The 22,493-nt window shown below is 38.1% G+C and overlaps 1 pseudogene; it reads left to right on the top strand.

Annotated features, from left to right (window-relative positions):
* LOC127673262 (zinc finger protein 431-like) overlaps nucleotides 1–20,755 on the top strand; it is a 33,250-nt pseudogene extending 12,495 nt beyond the window's left edge.
* Nucleotides 20,756–22,493: the final 1,738 nt, after the last annotated feature.

Here is a 22,493-nt window from a genome sequence, read left to right as displayed (position 1 = left end):
ATAATGAAGATTGAGCTGAATAATTCAGTTTTACTGAATTTTAATTGTAACATTCATAATACAGTGATAATTCACAGTACCTTGAATTTTGCCTAATTTCCAATAGAATATCATTGATTTTCTGGTACTGTGTTTTAGGCTATTATCGGGGAGACCATCATCTTGAAGAAAATTGTCAAGTTAGTAGAAGACATGAAAGGTAATTTTTATGTGCAAGCTGATACAAATTTGCCTCTGAGGAAGTGTCCATATGTTCTGGAGTCTCCATTGAAAAGCAAGAGTGTAAAATAACAGTCCTTTAAGAGTAGCTCTAATTATAATATTCTGACAAAACCATATACCTTAAGATCTGATATCTGGTTAGTGCATCCATTTGATATGTAGCTCCTTTAGAACTATGCTATGCACCTGTCAATCTGTATAGTCTCATAGTACTTAGAAATTGTATATTGAGTAGAGAAAAATTTATATCCAAAACATCCTAATAAGCATATAGTCCATAGTAAGATTATAGGGATATTGAAGGAAGCAACAATTTTTTCTTGTTATTCTAGAACAATGAGAAGATATGTAGCATTCTGCCTTTGATAGACATTAGGAATATGATGTACATTTGCAACTAAGTGGTTTTATAGTTTTACGGGGAATATCCCCAAACTCATAGTGTAGAAAATCTTTATGGGTACTAGGAATTTGGAAATTTTTCCGTGTATCCTGGTTCACAGTAAAATGTGTTGTAATTCACTCTATAGGGAAAATTATGAATGTAATTAGTGTTGCAAAGACGAGAGTTGTTCAAACTTTCTTCAGAGATCTGAAATATATTATATAAAAATCCCTTATATAAAGAGGATGTTATAAATATGAGCCATGTAATAACGATCACAAGTGACTTGAACAACTCATGATGAGGGAGAATACCATAAACATGCAAAGGGCTAAAACCTTAGGATCTGATGCTTTTCTACCATATACCAAATTGTAAGCATAATTCAAACTGATTACATGATTCATAAGAGTAATTAATACAGTAAAGGTTTCACATGTGCTAATTATTGTTGCAGGCCTTTAAGAAGTCATAGTGGAGAGAAACCATATGAATGTAAAGTCTTTGCAAGATCCAGTCATCTCCAAGATCATAAAAGAGCACATAGTGGAGAGAAACCTTATGAATGTAATCAATGTCGTAAAGCCTTTGCAAGACCCAGTCATCTCCAATACCATAAAAGAACACATACTGGAGAGAAACCATATGAATGTAATCAATGTGGTAAAGTCTTTGCAAGACCCAGTAATCTCCAAGATCATAAATGAGCACACAGTGGAGAGAAACCATATGAATGTAATCAATGTGGTAAAGTCTTTGCAAGATCCAGTTATCTCCAAAGACATAAAAGAACACATACTGGAGAGAAACCTTATAAATGTAATCAATGTAGTAAAGCATTTGCAAGATCCAGTTATCTCCAATATCATAAAAAAACACATACTGGAGAGAAACCTTATGAATGTAATCAATGTGGTAAAGCCTTTGCATGTCACAGTAATCTGCAAACACATAAAAGAACACATACTGGAGAGAAACCTTATGAATGTAATCAATGTGGTAAAGCCTTTACATGTTACAGTAATCTGCAAACACATAAAAGAACACATACTGGAGAGAAACCTTATGAATGTAATCAATGTGGTAAAGCCTTTGCACGGCGGAGTACTCTCCAATATCATAAAAGAACACAAAGTGGAGAGAAACCTTATGAATGTAATCAATGTGGTAAAGCCTTTACACATCATGATAATCTCCAATCTCATAAAAGAACACATACTGGAGAGAAACCTTATGAATGTAAACAATGTGGTAAATCCTTTACAAGACCCAGTTATTTCCAGTATCATAAAAGAACACACACCGGACAGAAAACTTATTAATGTATTCAATGTGGTAAAGTGTTTTCACCTGGGATAAGTCTCCAAATTCTGTGTGCTGGAGAGAAAAATTAATGAATATGATCATGAATTAAGTGGGAATTAGGAGGGTATCAGAGTAGGATATGATAGACATGGGTGCTTGGGATTATTTCCACTCTTCCACTCTGGAGATTTTTTTTTTTATGCTTTTGCAAAGAAGTCTGCTATCCTCGTCTGAAGAGTTTCCTTGAGTTTAAGGTAAAGATGTTTACATTAATTGTATTGACAAAGTAAGTCATGAAAATCACCTCATAGAATTTGGCCTGAAAGTTTTTAACAAGCATAGAAACTAAGAAAGAAAAAATAAAAAAAGAAAGGTTCAAAATACAAGGCATCATCAGGAAGTTGAATGAAGTTTAATCTTGTGATCAAGGATATTCAATGGCATTAAAGGAATGTTTACATTAGGACAAGATTACATTCAGCTAAACATATGGATTTGCAGTTGTATGAAAGAGAACTGTATCATGTTAGGAATTATTATTACCTGGATACTGTTTTGATGTAGACACATGAAGATACAATTATGTGTCAAATTGCCAAGAGATAGATTTGGATTCTGGGTTCTGAGTTTAAAATATAAGCAGAAAGGCTTAGTTCATGTCATGGTGTTACAAGCTTTTTAACCCACCATTAACGAGACAGAGTCATGCAGATCTTTGAGATCAAGGTAGATCTCTAAGCAAGTTCCAGGAAAGCCAAGATTAGGCAGTGATATATTTGAAATATTGAAAGCTGCTGATAATGGAATAGAGGGAGCCGTGTTCCAGCCCCAGTAAGCACCAGAACTCTGAGAATTTTATCATGAAGTGGTGTTGAATATTGTCAGAGAATTTTACATTACCTCATGAGATGATCAATTCTTGGCTTTTACACTTTAATCCCATTTTGTTGAACCATCACTGTTTCTAGAATGAAGCCTTCCTCATTGTTAATGGTGGATGATCTTTTGATGTGTTTTATTTTTTATTTTATTTGTTTTATCTTTTAAGTATTTTTTGAATCTGTGGTTTCAGGTATAATTGGTCTGTAATTCTCTTTTTATCACCCAGTCTTTCCTGACTGGATATATGTGTAATCAGTGGTTCAGAAAATAAATTGACTAATATTTGTTTTGTTTCTATATTGTTGAATACACTGAATTCTTGTTAAATCCTCTTTGAAAGTCTGGTAGGACTCTACCCTAAAACTCATGGATGTGGGCTCATATTGGGGACATATTTTTAATGAATTCTGTTTTCCTTCATGTTTATGTCAGTTTAAGTTGTTTTTATCTAGTTTAATTTTGGGATGTGGAGTATATTGAGCAAGTTAGCTATTTCTTTCAGAATTTCCAAGTTGGTGGAATGCACCCTTTTTAAACTATGTCTTTACGACTCTCTGGATTTCTTCATTACCTGTTATTTAATCCCACATTTCCTTTTTAAATTTCATTAATTTGTATATTCTTTATCTTTTAATAGGGGTTTGTTTATCTTGTCTAATAAAAGGATCAAAAGACCAACTCCATGATTCATTAATTCTTTGTATTGTTCTCTTTCTATTTTATCAATTTCATCCCCAACTTGAAAATTTCTTGATGTCTCCTCCTCATTTTCTTTGCTCCCTCACTTCTTTCTGTTGTAGCCTTTAAAACATGCTGTTAAATTGCCAGCATGGGAGTTCTCCAATTTTTTCATGTACGCATTTTGTGCTGTGAACTTTCCTTTAGCTCCACTTTCATTTTCTTTGTGTTCCATGAGATTGTGCATGTTTCATATTCATTTATATTGAACGCTAGAAAGTCTCTGATTTCTTCCTTTATTTCTGTGTAGACACATTTTCTCTCAAACATTAGTTTGTAGTCAGTTATCTTTTCTCCCTCATCTCTTACAACACTGAGACATCAACAGGTTTTTGGCCCAGATCATATATTTTGTCTCTCCATGGAGTGTTGGGACTCCTGGGTCTGGTGCAATCAAGGACATGAGGAACCCAATTTCTAGGGGCCACCCACTGGGCTTACTTGTTGCTCTCTGGGGTGCAATTTAGTCCTTCCCCATCAGATCGGTCCTCTCCTTACAAATGGCCCAACGGGTATGAGAGGTAACAATAGCACACCAGCCATGTGTGTCTTGTCTTTTCTCAGCTCTAATGACATTTCAGAGCTGCCAGTTCAACTTCCTGGGCTGACATTCCTGCCAGGTGTGGTTCTCCACATGTGTTCTCTGTATTTGACACCACCGCTGCCCCAGCATATCTCTGTCCATCCTGAATGAGGCAGTTGCCATTGGTGAACCCCGTTACCCCTACTTCTATTTGAACAGACATACAGAGGCCCATCCAGCAAGGTCAGGGTCCAACAGCAGGGCAGCTGAGTAGTTATAGAAGAGAGGCTGGCAATGAGTCCTTCTGGTATCATTTTTACCCAGAAGCCATTGTGAATGAGGTGTAAATAGAGTGGTCGTTAGTTTGTGACCATTGGTGACACATTGGCCAATGGCTATTGCCAGGACCCCTGGTCTGAGTATGCAGTCCACAGGTCTACAGAGGTCACCTGAAGTTGGCAGAGAAAGGCTTTTTTTCTTTGCAGAGACTTAAATAGCCTCAATTTTAAAGCATCTAAGAGGGCCTCCATTTTTGTTTTCTTCTGTAGCCACTGAAAAGTCATTTATAAACTGATGAAGAGACTCTATCTGTAGGTTTTAGTACAATATAATGCTGAACTGTATCAACAAAAGATGATTTTACTTTTAGGGTAACCCTGGTCTTGTAGTGGAGGCACTTTTGATTCTCAGGGCCCCCTTATCTCCTTTTTAGGCATCACTTGTGGTCTTCTGATTTGGCCTTGGCTGCCAACAGGGTCTTTCCCAGGTCTCCAGTCTGTTGCTTCTGTCCTCCCATCTGTGTCTCCTCTGCAGTCTGTCCTCCATTAAACACTCTCTTTGCCACTCTCCTTAAATCTCTTAGACAACTCTGTCCTAACTACTCCACCCTCTGGGGCTTTGTCTTCATAGCTGGTGTTCCCTGATTGACAAAAGCTCGAGCCCCTGCTGCTTTGGCTTCTGGTGAATCAGGATCCATGGGCGTGTATTGTCAAAAATGTCTCCATGACACAATCTAAAAAAGCTGTAGGGCTTTTATTTTCTCTCTTTTATTTTTTCATCCACTCTGGCCAAATTTGTGAGCCATATTGTGGCTACCTCGAGACCTGCCAGCATAGCTGGACGGTGAAGGTAAATGCCTCCCTTACCTTCAGTGTTGTTGCAATAACAGTTTGGGTGAGTTAGGGTAATGCAAGCATATTGGGGCCAGTAACCAGCTCATGTACCAAACCCAGACACTATCGTGGTTGCCAACAAGTGTTTGCTGACAGGAGCCTGATATAGTTGTCTCCTGAGAGTCTCTGCCAGTGCATGACAAACATGGAGGTGGATGCTCTCAGCCAGGCATTAAACTGAGCACAGGGTCAACAATGGAGGAGCTAGAGAAAGGACCCAAGGAGCTGAAGGTGTTTGTAGCCCCATAGGAGAATCAATAATATTAACCAATTAGTAACCCCATAGCTCCCAGGGACCTAACCACCAACCAACGTGTGCACATGGAGGGACCCATGGCTCCAGCCACATGGGTAGCAGAGGATGGCCTGATCAGTCATCCATGAGAGGAGAGGCCCTTGGACCCATGAAGGCTCATTGCGGCAGGGTAGGGGAATACCAGGTCAGGGAAGCAGGAGTGGGTGGGTTAGTGAGCACGGGGAGGGGGGTAGGGAATAGAGGATTTCCAGAGGGGAAATGGGGAAAGGGGGACAACATTTGAAATGTAAATAAAATATAAATATAAACATATGAATATATAATATAAAATATATAAAAATATAAAAATAAAATATGTTTAAAAAAAGCACTTGGGAAGCAGAGGCAGGTGGATTTCTGAGTTTGAGGCCAGCCTGATCTACAGAGCGAGTTCCAAGACAGCCAGGACTACACAGAGAAACCCTGTCTCAAAAAACCAAAAACAAAAAAATAAATGTAAATAAGAAAATATCTAATAAAAATTTCTTTAAACAAAACACAACATTACCTCTCATAGTGACCACCTTGAATGGATAAAGGTCAATTCACAAGAATCTTAATCACTGCTGTTGTTTGATAAAACACTCTGTCAGGAGAACAGGTTTATTCCAGCTCACGGTTCACAGTAAAGTCCCTCATGGTAGGCAATGCCACTCTGAAGTGTGAAGCAGCTGCTCACTCACATCAGGTGTGTAAATAATCAGGACACCAAGAGCAATGAACACCTGCTGCTGCTCAGCCCCTTTCCACACACTGCCCGGGATCCTAGCCAGGGAATGGTGCTGCCCACAGTGGGTGGGGCTTCCCACACCAGTTAAGATAACCAAAGCCATCCCTTACAGCCACGCCCCAAGGCACCTCCCCCTTGTTAGGATTCTGTCTAAGCTCCACCCCCAGTTACCTGGCAACAGCCAGATATGCCCCTCCCCACTGTTACCTGGCAACAGCCAGGTAGGTCTGCCACACTATAAAAGGGGCTGCTTGCCCCTCCCCCTCTCTTATTCTCTCACTCTCAGCTTCTCTCTTGCCCCTTCTTGGGCTCCCCTCCCTTCGTCTCCCCTCCCCCCTCTCACCACATGGTCATGGCTGCCTCTGCTTCTCTACTCTCTCCCTCCCTCTGCCTTTCTCTGCCTCTACTTCCCTCTTGACTCCCCTCTCCATGCTCTGAATAAACTCTATTCTGTACTATACTGTCTTGTGTCTGGTAACCTCAGGAGGAAGATATGCCTCCCCCTAGCTGCCTGGAAGTCATTCCTTCATTACCAGCCTTCAGGTGAAGATGGAGAACTCTCAGGTCCTCCTACTCCATGCCTGCCTGGAGGCTGCCATGCTCCAACCTTGATGATAATGGACTGACCTGTGAGCTGCCCTGATTAAATGTTGTCCTTATAAGGGTTGCCTAGTTCACAAAGTCTGTGCACAGCAGTAAAACCCTAACTAAAAAAAATAGCATACTTTTTCTTTTGAGAAAATAAATTTATTAAGAACAAAAATGCTTTTAATAAAAAAATGGGCACGATGGACACTCAGATAGTGAATCAACTTTTCTTTTAAATTTAATTTTATTTTATCTGCATTGGGGTTTTCCCTTCATGTATATGTGAGGGTGTTAGAAGTGTCAGAAGTAACTAGTAATGTCATACACACACAGACACACACACACACACACACACACACACATATATATATATATATATATGTATTTTTATATACATGAAATTACTATTCATATAGTGATATGAATAAATATACATAATTGTATATATATATATATATATATATGTGTGTGTGTGTATAAATACTATATATAATTTATATATAATATATATGCACATGTATATATCATATATATACAACATTACATATATAATATTATTATAAATAATATATAGTATAATATATAATAATATATATTATATGAAATTATATATATACATACATCATATATATGAAATGTGTGTATGTGTGTATATATATATATACATATATATATATATATATATATATGTATATATATATGTATATGTATATATATGATTTGTTTTCATTTTTCAATACATAGTGTAGCCTTGGAACTTATTCAGTAGTCCAAGCTGACATCACACTTAGGAGACACACTTGCTTCTGCTCCCTAAATGCGTGGGTCAAAGGCATGCACCTCCACCACCTCGCATATTTACATTTTATTCTTAAAATAAAATACATTAAGATAGAAACCATCCCATGCAAGTTAGGCAGTGTGACTCCATAGAAGGAAAGGAACCCAAGAGCACAAGAACAAGAGGCCTTTTTTCCGCATAATTATTCCCACAATAACTGCCAGGCCCCCTGATCCCTACTCACCTCCTGTGTCAGTGATGCACACAAAGATTCCCTGTCACGCTTAGCCCCACCCACCTCCCCTGTCAGTGACGCCCACAATGATCACCCATTACAAAGCTCACATGTGTTTTTCTCCGCTAGGCTACAGGTCTGGCCATTGTTTCAGACACTGCAGATGATTTGTGGTTTTTAAATGAGACTGTGTGAGAGCCATGAGGGGTTTGGAATAAAAGTTGAAGCTGTGGCTGCCGAGCAGGCGAGTGATGTAGGGAACACAGTGATGGGAATGTGTGTCCCACCATTCTCCCTCCATATCCGTGTTCTAGAATCACCTTCAGAGGTTGAATGTTTCTCGACACCCTGTGTGTTGAGGTTTAAATTGTTAGATAAGGCTGCCTCAGAAATGAGCTGGGGTTTTTAAATTAGGTATATATTTTCACTTACATTTCAAATGTTGTCCACTTTCCTGGTTCACCCCTCCCCCCAAAATCCCATGAGCCATCTCTCCTTCCCCAATCAACCCTCCCCTGCTTCCCTGGCCTTTCATTCCTCTACACTAAGGCATCAAATCTTTCCAGGACCAGGGGCCTCTCCCCCATTTGGTGTCTAACAAGTTCGTCCTCTGTTGCCAATGCGTCTGGGGCCATGGGTAACTAACTCCCTGTGTACTCTTTGGATGATGGTTTTGTCCCTGGGAGCTCTGGGGGTACTGGGTGACTCATATTGTTGCTCCTCCTGTGGCGCTGCAAACCCCTTCAGCTCCTTGGGTCCTTTCTCTAGCTCCCCCATTGGGGACCCTGTGCTCAGTGCAATGGCTGGCTGAGAGTGTCCCCCTCTGTGTTTGTCATGCATTAGCAGAGCCTCCCAGGTGACAGCTGTATCCGGCTCCTGTCATCCAGCACTTGTGGGCATCCACAATAGTGTCTGGGTTTTGTAACTGTATAGGATGCATCCCTGGGCGGGGCAGTCTCTGGATGGTCTTTCCCTCAGACTCTGCTCAAACTTTTGTCCCTGTATCTCATTCTGTGGGTATATTTCCCTTTCAACAAAGCACCCAAGAATCCATAATTTGTTCTTCCTATGTCTTCGGCATCATTTGTTGTGTGAATTGTGTCTTGGGTATTCCAAGCGTCTAGCCTTTTCTATCAAAATCTTCAATTTCATCAAATTTTTCTAAGTTCTTAGACAAATAGTATAGGGTTATTTTCTATGTTTACTCTTTTACCATTATGATTTTCCAACTAATCTTTCAATTTTAACACTTTTATATTTTTATGTACACAATTTCATCTGAATTGTTTTCCATGAAAAATTTCAATTTAACAATTCTTCTCTATATATCTTCAAAATTTATCAGAAATATTTTCCATGAGAATCAACACTTTTATCAGAAATCTTTTGTATGTGCTTGATCATTTAGTAAAATACATTTTCTGTTTATCATTTTACCATTATTGTTTTCCAATAAATTCTTCAATTTTAACACTTTATTTTTCAATTAATCCTAAAATTTGCCTGTGCACTAATTTTAGATATGTTTTCTTTGTCATTCTTTTAATGTGTTTTAATTTCAATGCCAAATCTCAATTTGAAATATTTTTCTATATATTTCTTTGATTTTATCAGAAATATATTCCATGAAAGCTATCAATTTGATTAGAAATCTTTTAATATGGTTTGTCAGTTTTGATGTGTTATCTATGTGTATAATTTCATGTGTATTATTTTTCATCAAATTCTTCAATTTTAACATATATATTTATATAAATCTCCAATTTCATCCGAAAGGTATTCTATGAAACTGTTTTTTTTTTTCAGAAAATTTTCTTCCTACTCTTTCAATTTGTAAAGGTTTTCAATGATTACTATTTTATAAATATCAATTTCCAATAAAATCTTCAATTTTAACATTTTTCTATATATTTTTTCAATTTTATCAGATATTTTCCATGTTATCTCCTATTTTATCTCAAAATTGTTCTACAAACTTTGTCAGTTTGCATTAATACATATTGTATTATGACCATCTTATGTGGAAGTTATTTTCCAAGCAATATTTCAATGTCAACCTGTTTTTCTATATATTTCTTCAGTTTCTTCAGTGTGATGGACAGTGGGGCACTGTGATGGACAGTGGGACACTGCGATGGACATTGGGGCACTATGATGGAGAGTGGGGCACTGTGATGGACAGTGGAGCACAGTGATGGGGCAGTGGGGCAGTGTTATGGACAGTGGGGCATTGTGATGGACAGTGGGACACTGTGATGGACAGTGGGGCACTGTGATGGACAGTGGGGCACTGTGATGGACAGTGGGGCACTGTGATGGGACAGTGGGGCACTGTGATGGGACAGTGGGGCAGTGTGATGGACAGTGGGGCACTGTGATGGGACAGTGGGGCACTGTGATGGACAGTGGGGCACTGTGATGGACAGTGAGGCACTGTGATGGGACAGTGGGGCACTGTGATGGGACAGTGGGACACTGGGATGGACAGTGGGGCATTGTGATGGACAGTGGGGCATTGTGATGGACAGTGGGGCAGTGTGATGGACAGTGGGGCTGTGTGATGGACAGTGGGGCAGTGTGATGTACAGTGGGGCAGTGTGATGGACAGTGGGGCAGTGTGATGGACAGTGGGGCACTGTGATGGACAGTGGGGCACTGTGATGGACAGTGAGGCACTGTGATGGACAGTGGGGCACTGTGATGGACAGTGGGGCACTGTGATGGACAGTGGGGCATTGTGATGGACAGTGGGGCACTGTCATGGATAGTGGGGCAGTGTGATGGACAGTGGGGCACTGTGATGGACAGTGGGGCACTGTGATGGACAGTGGGGCACTGTGATGAAGCCCTCAGTCACAGGGTGGGGTCGGGTGCTGCTACAGGCATTCTGCCAGCATGGACAGCGACTGTGGTCAACATGTCTCAAAAATGGAGCTTACTTGATGTTCCCTCACAGTACCTTAAATTTATTAGGATTATTTTCCATGTAAATCTCCAATTTTATTAAATTTTTCTAATTCTCTCTTTGTTTAATTGAGAAATATTTTTATGTCTATCCTTTTAGAAGCATCCCTTTCCTTGAAAATCTTCAACTTTCACACTTTTTCTATGTATTTCTTCAATTGTATCAGGAATATATTCCATGAAAATCTTGCCTTTTATCCCCAAATTTTTTTATATCCTTTATCAGTTAGTAAAGAGAAAATTGTCTATGTTGTTTTAATATTATTTTCCAATAAATTCATCAATTTTATCACATTTTTCTATATAGCTCTTTAATTTTATCAGAAATGTTTTATATGTAAACTCTCAATTTTATCAGAAAATGTTTCTACTTTATTTTTCATTCATTTTAGGAATTTTTATGTCTACCATTTATCTGTATTTTTTTCAATTTGATACCTTCAATATTTCAAGTTCCACCTCATTTTTTATAAATATTATCAGTAAATGTTTCTACTACCCTTTTCTATTAGTTTAGAAATATTTTATATGTCTAACATTTTATCTGTATTATTTTTCTGATATCTTGAATTTTAATACATTTTCTACATATTACTTCAATTGTATTAGAAATATTTTCGACCAAAATCTTCAATTTTATCAAATTTTTTCTAGGTTCTTGGACAATGTTCTAGGTATATTTTCTATGTTTACTATTTTACTATTATTATTTTCCAATTAATTCTTCAATATGAACACACATATCTTCAATATCACTACAGATATTAGTTAAGATAAACTTTAATTTTATCAGAAAATATTTCTATATAATTTTTCAATTATTTAGAGAAGTTTTATGTATACAAAATTATCTGAATAATTTCCAGTGAAAACCTTCAATTTAACACTATTTTCTATATATTGTTTCAATTATATCAGAAACAAATTCCTTGAAAATCATGAATTTTATGAGAAAATGTTTCTAGGTGCTTGATTTAGTAAAGATAATTTATCTTTTTACCATTATTATTTTTCAACTGATTTTTTAATTTTAACACATTACTTTTCAATTTCTTCCTAAAATTGAATTTGCTTACACGTTTAGTTTTCTTTGTCAACTTTTTATGTGTATTTATTTTCAATGCCAAATCTCAAATTGAAATAAAATTTCTGTATATTTCTTCAATTTTATAAGAAGTATTTTCCATCAAAGCCATCAATTTGATTAGAATTTTTTTACATGGTTTGGCAAGCAGTTTTGATGTATTATATATGTGTACACTTTCATGTGTATTATTTTACATCAAATTCTTCAATTTTAACACACATATTTATATATTTCTTCAAATTCAGTGAAAATGTCACATTGGCATGACTGTCAGTCACTCAGAGACTGCTGATCCTGCCCCTGACATCACGCCAATCCCGCCCCTCGCCCATCTATCTCAGCCCAGGGCGGGAGCCATGTTGGATTCCCTGACTGTCACCCAGCAACCGCTGGCCGCGCCCCCTGACGTCCCCCGAGCCTCGCCCCCGGCCTGTGACCATGCACCTCAGCCCCTGGCGGGCGCCATGTTGGTGTCCCTGTCCGTCACCTGGCAACCGCTGGCACCACCCCTGACGTCACCGCAGCGCCCGCCCGGCATCCAGCCTCCTGGAATGTCGTCATTTCCTGTCTAATTTTCATGAATGAAAGTGGGCTGGGAGTTTGAATGTGTGCGTTTGTCGGAGGTCTGGCAGAGGCGGGAAGGAGGTGAGTGCTCGCAATTAGTTTGCTGAGCTTCCCGGGCTCTGAGCATCCTGGCCTGGAATTGTGGAATGGGACCACATTCGCATGCGCATCCGAATGAAGATAGTGCTCCGTGCTGTTGGTGTCTGTGAGCTCTCAAGTCACACCGCGCTATCCTCCTATCCTCTCCACCGAAGCAGTCTGTAAGTTTGGAGAGTCCAGGCAAGACGCGGGCTTCCTGCTTTGTAAAGTTTACAGTGGGGCGGAGTCCAAACCCTCTCCGTGCTCTGTGCTGGGACAGTGGACCAGCAATATGCGGGCTTCCCGCTCTGGAAAGCTTGCAGCGAGGCGGAGTGCAAACCCTCTCTGTGCTCTGGGCAGGGACAGTGGACGGGCAAGGCACAGGCTTCCCGCTCTGGAAAGTTTGCAGCGGGGCCGAGTGCAAACTCTCTGTGCTCCTCCAGGCAGGGACAATGGCTGGGCAAGGCACGGGCTTCCCGCTCTGGAATGTTTGCAGCGGGGCAGAGTGCAAACCGGCTCTGTGCTCCTCCAGGTGGGGACAGTGGCCTCCTAGCACGACCCTCCTGTGGGAACAGAAGCCGAGCCTGGCCGCCATGGATCGCTGGGTTGTGTGCCCGGCCCTGGCTTCTGGCTGTGAGCTGGTGAGACAGGAAGGGAATTCACAGGCCAATAAACTGCATCGTCATCCTTAATGACACAGGCTGGGCTGTGAAACGACAAAGACCTGGTAGAGTTTACAGAGGTCTGGGCTGGCGCTTTCCCAAGGAACATTAATGATGAAGTTGCAGCTGGCTGGGGTGAAGGGCCGTGGGACGGGCGGGGCTAGGACCCAGGGTAACTTGATTTTTGTTTGTTTGTTTGTTTTTTGTTTGTTAGTTTTGTTAATTTCTGTAGTAGTTTTTTTTTATTGCTTTACTTTAGATGCTGAGTGTTTCAATTATTGTGCAGTAAAGGGACTTTTCCCCAATCTGTTTGGTATTTTGCATGCTTTTACATTAACTCTGGCTATATATTTATAATAACTCTGGCTATTCTTACACAGGCACCATCTTTAGTTTAGGAAATTTTCATTTAGGATTTTATTGGAAATGTTTTCTAGACATTTATGCTGATTGATCTTCTTCACTCTTGCCCTCACCTTCTCCTTCTGAGGTGTTCCCTGTGGCTGTACACCTTGAATGATTCTCTGTGTCCTGCTCTGAGTTCTGCTGTTGTGTGCTGTGAGGGGACCTCAGGGAAGCTCTGAAATCAAGACATGGTGAGTACAGGATATCTGCCCACAATGGGAAGGAACATGTAGCTGAGCAGTGGGTGCTGGGGTTGAGGATCCTCTATGGAGTTGGATCAGAAGCATCATTAAGATGTGACTTCCTGTGAGGTGTCTATTGCTGCTTCTTAGCTGCTAACTCAGGCCATGAAATATAAATACCTTAAGTATCATGGTTGATTGTAATTCTGTCCAGAACATCTGGACTAGTTGCTTTCCTGTAGCAGCATGAGTGCTTTCTATGACTATGCAGGACCTGGGTCCAAACCTTTTTGTCTTTTATAATATACATTAAGAAGACAGGGTTAGGGCTGGAGAGATGGCTCAAAGGTTAAGAGCTCCGGCTATTCTTATACAGGCCATGAGTTCAATTCTTACCAACCACATGCTGGCTCATAACTGTATGTAATGGGGTCTGGTGCCCTCTTCTGGCCTGCAGGAATACATGTACTGAGAACTCTGTAGAAATAATGAATTCAATCCTTAAGAAAAGAAGATGGATATGAATCTAATAGTTCTAAATTCATATATTAATAATTTTTGTTTTGTTTAGTTTGTTATTTTTTCTCCTATAGTTTTTTTTTTTATATTTCTTTAAATTATATGTTTAGTGTTTTGATTCTTATGTGGCAAAGAGACACTTCCACAATCTGTTTGGTATTTTTGATGCTTCTTGTACATTAACAGTCATCTTCTTTAGTTTAACAATACATATCCTCAGTAATATCAGGAAGTGGTGTTGCCCAAGGGATAGGTATCAAGTTGGGCAGGGTGTAGTCTGGCCATTCTCTCATTCTATGCTCCATATTTTTGTCTGCATTTCTAGTAGACATGACAAATTTTGGGTGGAAAGTTTTTTGGTTTGGTTGGTGTAATTATCTCTCCACTGTGGGTCCTGCCTGGCTGCAGGATGTGGCCTCTTTAGTGTCCAATTTTCACTGCTATGCCTTTCAATTATGATCACCCCCATAGACTGCCACATGCTAAAGTTGTCTGCACCATTCAACCCCTGACAGCTGCAGATTTAATTCATTATCCTGACCATATGGCCTTTTCATTTCTCTCACCATACCTTTTCATTACCTCCGGTCCCCTTTCTTAACTATTGGTCCTTCCAGTTTGCTCTTTCATCTGCCTCAAATGACTGTTTTATTTCCACTTCTGAGTGAGATTCACCCATGCTCATTTTAGTGTTCATTCATCTTTTTAAGGATTTATTTTTTTATTATATGTAACACACTGTAGCTGTCTTCAGACACACCAGAAGAGGGTGTCGGATCTCATTATGGGTGGTTGTGAGCCACCAAGTGTGTGCTGGGACTTGAAATCCGGACTTTTAAAAGAGCAGTCTGTGCTGTTACCAGCTGAGACATCTTTTCAGACCCTTAGCCTTCCTTCTTGTTTATCTTCTTCAGGGCCAAGAAATGCAGTGTGGATATCCTGCACTTTATGGTTATCATTCATTTGTAAATGAGTACCTACATGCATGTCCTTTCAGGTCTAATATATCTCATTTAGGATGATAGTATCTAGTTGTATCCACTTGCCTCTAATTTTGTAAAATAAACATAGGATTTTATGCTGTTTTAGGTCCACATCTTTAGTTTTGAAATTTTTCCAAATATATAGGTTATATTCTATTTCTCAGGATGACATATGTTCATGACATCAATATTATCTGAGGTTTCAGCGTCATTGAGTGCTATATATATGGCATTCTACCTCAGTCTTGTGCTTATTCTGAAATGTTTGAATAAACAGGAATATTTTGCCTGTGTGAACGAATATGGATATCATGTGTGTCTCATCTTTCCTGCTGTCAGAAGATGGCCGTAGAACTCCTGATCTTGAAATAATGTGCAGTTGTTGGCCCCCATGTGTTTGCAAGAAATTGACCAACATTATGTGAAAGACCAGCAATAGCTTTCTACTGCTGAGCTCTGCTACCCTACATTGCTTATTTATGATCAACATTTATATTATTACTATTTTCATCTGTCCATTAGTAACTATTTAACCATGCATTTTAAACCATATATTTTAAACTATATATATATATATATATATATATATATATATATATTAAACTATATAACCATGCAAATTAGAATCTTTGTAACCTTTGTCAAGAGGTCATTCGTGTGACATTTTGGCCAAACATCTTTCCAACTTAGCTTATTACCTGAAATATTGAGTGAGATAAAATTTTAAAATAATGGGCTGATTTCCATATTTTCATTCTATTAATATGTATTTGTTCATTTTTTTGAATTATTTGTTTAACGTTCATTTAATTATTTAATTTAAATTCCAGTTGCTACCATCTCTCCATTATACCTTATACAGACCTTCACACATAACTGCTATTATCTCTTTAAGGAGGGTGGGGGTCCACTTGAGTATTCACCAACCATGCCATTTCAAGTCTCTGCATGGTTCGGCACGTCCTCTCTTACTGAAGTCAGACAAAGCAACTAAGTTAGGGGAACCATTTGGACAGACAGGCAACAGCATAAGGGACATCTCCTGCTCCATTTGTTGGGAAACAACATGAAGACTGACTACCTAGCATACTACATATATGATGGGGTACTCAGTCCATCCTTTGCATGCTCTTAACTTGGTGACTCAGTCTCTGGGAGTCTCCTAGTGTCCAGGTTAATTGACCCTGAGGGTCTTCTTATAGACTTCCTGTTTCTTTGGGGGTCCTCAATCCTTTCCAAAAGTCTTCCAAAAGATCCCCTAGGCTCTGTCCAATTTTAGGCTGTGGGTTTCTGCATCTGTTTCAGTCAGGTCCTGGATGGATACTGTCAGAGGACAATTATGCTAAGCTACTCTCTGGAAGTATAACAATGTATACCCTCAGTAATGTCAGGGATTGGATCTTGCCCGTGGGGTGGGTCTCAAGTTGGGCAGAGTACAATTTGTCCAATCCCCCATTCTCTGCTCCATCTATGTGCCTACATTTTTTGTAGAAAGGACAAATTTGGGGTGGAAAGGGTTTTGGTTTAATTTGTGTAATAAACTCTCCACTGGTGGTCCTGCCTGGCATTAGGATGTATCCCTCTTCAGGGTCCAATTCTCACTGCTATGCATCTCAGCTATGATCACCCCCACTGACCCCTGTTGCCCTCCCTTTTCTGGTCTGTGGCACATCATAAAATTGCCTGCACCCTTCCACCCCTGACAGCTACAGACTTCAATTAATATTCCTCACCCTATGGCCCTTCCATTTCTCTCACCACACCTGTTCCTTACCTCTCTTCCCCTTTCTTATCTACTGTTCCTTCCAGTTCTCTCTCTTTCATCTGCCTCAAATGACTGTTTTATTTCTACTTCTGAATGAGATTCAACCAGGTTTATTTTAGTCTTCCTTCTTCTTTTTAAAAATTTATTTATTTATTATATATAAGCACACTGTAGCTGTCTTCAGACACACCAGAATAGGATGTCGGATCTCATTATGGGTAGTTCTGAGCCATCATGTGGGTGCTGGGATTTTAACTCTGGACTTTCATAAGAGCAGTCAGTGATCTTACCAGCTGAGCCATAGATTCAGCCCCTTAGCCTTCCTTCTTGTTTATCTTCTTCAGGGCTAAGACATGTAGTGTGGCTATCCTGTAATTTATGGTTATTATTCATTTGTAAATGATTACATACATGTATGTCTGTTTAGGTCTCAGATACCTCACTCAGGATGATAATATCCAGTTGTATCCAGTTGTCTGCATTTTTAAAATAAACACGTTTTACAGCCACATCCGTAGTTTTGAATTTGGAACAACTATATAGATTATATTCTATTTCTCAGGATAGCATATGTTCATGACATCAATAGTATCTGAGGTTTTAGTGTCATTGCATGCCAGGTATATTAAATTCTGCTTCAGTCTTGTGTTTGTTATGAAATGATTGAATAAATAGGAATATTTTGCCTGTGTCCATGAGTAAGAATATCATGTGTGTCTCATCTTTACTGTTGTCAGAAGATGGCCTCAGAACTCCTGATCTTGAAGTAATGAGTAGTTGTTGGTCCCCATGTGTATGCGAGAAATTGACCACAATTATGCGGAAGACTAGCAAGAGTTTTCCATTGCTGAGCTCTCTCTCCTGCCCTATGTTTCTTATAATAATAAACATTTATATTGATATTATTTTCATCTGTCCATTTATGACAAGTTAAGCATATATTCTTTTAGTTAAGTTTTATTAATGTTATAGTTTAAACTGTTACACTTCATGTTTCTGCCAAATGAATACAGATGTGCAGTGAATTTATAATTCTTTGTAGAAACTTTAGTAATGAACTGTGAGTTCTCTATCATTTTTGTTTCCTTGGTTAACTTTTGTATGGATTGAGGGTCTTAAAAGATAACTATTGGTCTCCTAGAACACATTACAAAAGCCATGCCGGTGTCTAGCTAAATGGCATACACCTGCCTGTGCCTCTGTGATTAAAGACATGAGAAAATACACCCAGCTTTCCCATCATGTTTGTTGTTAGCAATTGTTCATCCAATTTTTCAGATGTGTTCTCAGTACTGTGGATCTGTTTCCTCTGCATCTCCCTCTCAATTCACATTTCTCTGACAAAGCTGTATCCTATTCAAAGTGTTCAAAAGTGACAGAAGTGTATCTTATAATTAAAGCACCTTCCAAAATGACACAGTAATTATAAATTCTGAGTCAGAAAATAAGCAGAGCAAGCACAAGAATTATGTGAGTATGTATTTGAGAAAGCATATATTTGTTTTCCTGTGATGTTAGTATCATGCTTTGTGTTGTACACTTCTATGGTATATTTAGGATGCAGTGACTTTTGATGATGTGCATGTGACATTCACTGAGGAAGAGTGGAATTTGCTGGATCCTTCCCAGAAGAGGCTCTACAAAAATGTGATGGTTGAAACCTACCTGAACCTCAAAGCTATAGGTAAGAGTGTTATTTTTTTTCAGAAGTAAAAAAGGTTTTTTGGTTATTGATGATCTTCTATTATTTTAACTGTATGAAAATTGAGCTGAATAATTCAGTTTCACTGAATTTTCACTGTACAGTTAAAATTCACAGTATCTTTAATTTTGCCTATTTTCCAATAGTATATCATTCATTTTCTTGTACTGTGTTTTAGGCTATAATTGGGAAGACTATCATCTTGAAGAACATTGTCAAAGTAGTAGAAAACCTGAAAGGTAATTTTCATGTGCAAGCTTATACAAAATTGTCTCTGAGAAAATTTTAATATCTTATAGAATCTCCAGTTAAAAGCAAAATAACAGTACCTTAAGTGTAGCTATGATTATAATATTCTTACAAAACCATGTACCTCACGATCCAATATCTGGTTTGTGTATCCATTTGATAAATAGCTCCATTAGAGCTATGCTGTGGACCTGACATTCTGTAGAGCCTCAAAGTATTTAGAAATTGCATAATGAATAATGATAAATCTATATCCAAAACATTCTAATAAGCAGTTAGTCCATAGAAAGTTTGGTGATACTCATATTCTTGTAGTAATATGGTTAAGTTTGGTGAGAGAGCATTTTATGAGTATCAAGAATGTTGTTGTGGAGAAACATTAGACAATATTGCACATGGTATGAGAAACAAAAATTCAAACAGTGTGAATGCAATGTGTAAAACTTTCATTTATCATTCTTTTTATTAGGTATATTGTGTGTCACAATGGATAAAAATGATGTGAGCATAGGGATATTGAAAGAGGAAACATAAAATCTTTTGTTCTAAAACAAGAAGATACATAGTATTCTGACTTTGATAGAAATGAGGAATGTGAAAGATATTTGCAATTAGTTGGTTTTCCAGTTTTACAGGGAACCTCCCAAAACTCATAGTATAGGAAATCTTTATGGGTATAAGAATTTGAAAATTCTTCTGTGTGTCCTTGTTAACAGTCAAAAGTGTTGTAACTCATACGAGAGGAGAAAATATGAATACAATCAGTGTTATAAAGATCAGAGTTGTTCTTTCTTCAGATAGCTAAAATACATCATAAAAAGAGGGTGTTATAAATATGAGCCTTGAAATAACCATCACAGGGGTCTTGAACAACTCAAGATGAGGGAGAACACCATGAAAATATAAATTACTAAAACCTTAAGATCTGCTGCTTCTTTACCATTAGAGAAATTGTAATTCATATTGATTACATGATTGATCAGAGTTATGAATGTGGTAAAGATTTCACATGTGGTAATTATCGTTGCAGGAATGAAAGAAGATATACTGGAGTGAAACACTATGAGTGTAATATATGTGGTAAAGCCTTTACAAGATCAAGTCATCTCCAATCTCATAAAACAACACATACTGGAGAGAAACCTCATGAATGTAATCAATGTGGTAAAGTCTTTGCAAGACCCAGTCATCTCCAAAGATATAAAATGACACATACTGGAGAGAAACCTTATGAATGCGATCAATGTGGTAAAGCCTTTGCACAGCGCAGTAATTTTCAATATCATGAAAGAACACATACTGGAGAGAAACATCATGAATGTAATCAATGTGGTAAAGCCTTTACAAGACCCAGTCATCTCCAAACACATAAAATGACACATACAGGAGAGAAACCTTATGAATGTAATCAATGTGGTAAAGCCTTTGCACAGCGCAATCATCTCCAAAGACATAAAAGAACACATACTGGAGAGAAACCTTATGAATGTAATCAATGTGGTAAAGCCTTTGCACAGCGCTGTCATCTCCAGTATCATAAAAGAACACATACTGGAGAGAAACCTTATGAATGTAATCAATGTGGTAAAACCTTTGCACAGCTCAGAACTCTCCAATATCATAAAAGAACACATACTGGAGAGAAACCTTATGAATGTAATCAATGTGGTAAAGCCTTTACAAGACCCAGTTATCTCCAGTATCATAAAAGAACACACACCAGACAGAAAACTTATTAATGTAATCAATGTGGTAAAGTGTTTTCACTAGGGATAAGTCTCCAAATTCTGTGTGCTGGAGAGAAACATAATGAATATGATCATGAATTAAGTGGGAATTAGGAGGGTATCATAGTAGGATATTATAGACATGGGTGCTTGGGATTATTTCCACTCTGGAGATGTTTTTTTTTTTTTTTTTTTTTTTTATGTTTTTGCAAAGAAGTTGCTGCCCTCATCTGAAGAGTTTCCTTGAGGTTAAAGTAAAGATGTTTACATTAATTGTATTGACAAAGTAAGTCACAAAAATCACTGCATAGAATTTGGCATGAAAATTTTTAACAAACATAGAAACTAAGAAAGGAACAATAAAAAAAGAAAGGTTCAAAATACAAGGCTTTGTCAGGAAGTTGAATGAAGTTTAATCTTGTGATCAAGGATATTCAATGGCATTAAAGGAATGTTTACATTAGGAAAAGATTGCATTCAGCTAAGCATATGGATTTGCAGTTGTATGAAAGAGAACTGTATGATGTTAGGAATTATTATTACCTGGTTATTGTTTTGATGTAGACATATGAAGATACAAGTATGTGTCAAATTGCCAGGGGATATGTTTGGATTCTGGGTTCTGAATTTAAATATAAGCAGAAAGGCTTGGTTCCAGGCATGGTGTTACATGCTTTTTAACCCACCATTCACTAGACAGAGTCATGCAGATCTTTGAGATCAAGGTAGATCTCTAAGCAAGTTCCAGGAAAGCCAAGATTAGGCCGTGATGTATTTGAAATATTGAAAGCTGCTGATAATGGAGTGGAAGGAGCCGTGTTCCAGCCCCGGTAAGCACCAGAACTCCGAGAATTTTATCATGAAGTGGTGTTGAATATTGTCAGAGAATTTTACATTACCCCATGAGATGATCAATTCTTGATTTTTCTTACACTTTAATCCCATTTTGTTGAACCATCACTGTTTCTAGAATGAAGCCTTCCTCATTGTTAATGGTGGACGATCTTTTGATGTGTTTTATATTTTATTTTATTTGTTTTATCTTTTAAGTATTTTTTGAATCTGTGGTTTTAGGGATAATTGGTCTGTAATTCTCTTTTTATCACTAAATCTTTCCTGACTGGATATATGAGTAATCAGGGGTTCAGAAAGTAAATTGACTAATATTTATTTTGTTTCTATATTGTTGAATACACTGAATTCTTGTAAAATCCTCTTTGAAAGTCTGGTAGGACTCTACCCTAAAACTCATAGACGTGGGCTCACATTGGGGACATATTTCTAATGAATTCTGTTTTCCTTCATGTTTATGTCAGTTTAAGTTGTTTTTCTCTAGTTTAATTTTGGGATGTGGAATCTATTGAGGAAGTTAGCTATTTCTTTTAGAATTTCCAAGTTGTGGAATGCACCCTTTTTAAACTATGTCTTTACTACTCTCTGGATTTCTTCATTACCTGTTAATTAACCCCCCATTTCATTTTAGATTTCATTAATTTGTATATTCTTTATCTTTTAATAGGGATTTGTTTATCTTGTCTAATAAAAGGATCAAAAGACCAACTCCATGTCTCATTAATTAGTTGAATTGTTCTCTTTCTATTTTATCAATTTCATCCCCCAACCTGAAAATTTCTTGATGTCTCCTCCTCGTTTTCTTTGCTCCCTCACTTCTTTCTGTTGTAGCCTTTAAAGCATGCTGTTAAATTGCCAGCATGGGAGTTCTCCAATTTTTTTTGTAGGCGTTTTGTGC

This window comes from Apodemus sylvaticus, chromosome 22, assembly GCF_947179515.1.
Source record: "Apodemus sylvaticus chromosome 22, mApoSyl1.1, whole genome shotgun sequence".
Taxonomy (NCBI): domain Eukaryota; kingdom Metazoa; phylum Chordata; class Mammalia; order Rodentia; family Muridae; genus Apodemus; species Apodemus sylvaticus.
Note: the sequence above shows the minus strand (reverse complement) of the source record. Positions and strands in the feature narration are given on the sequence as shown.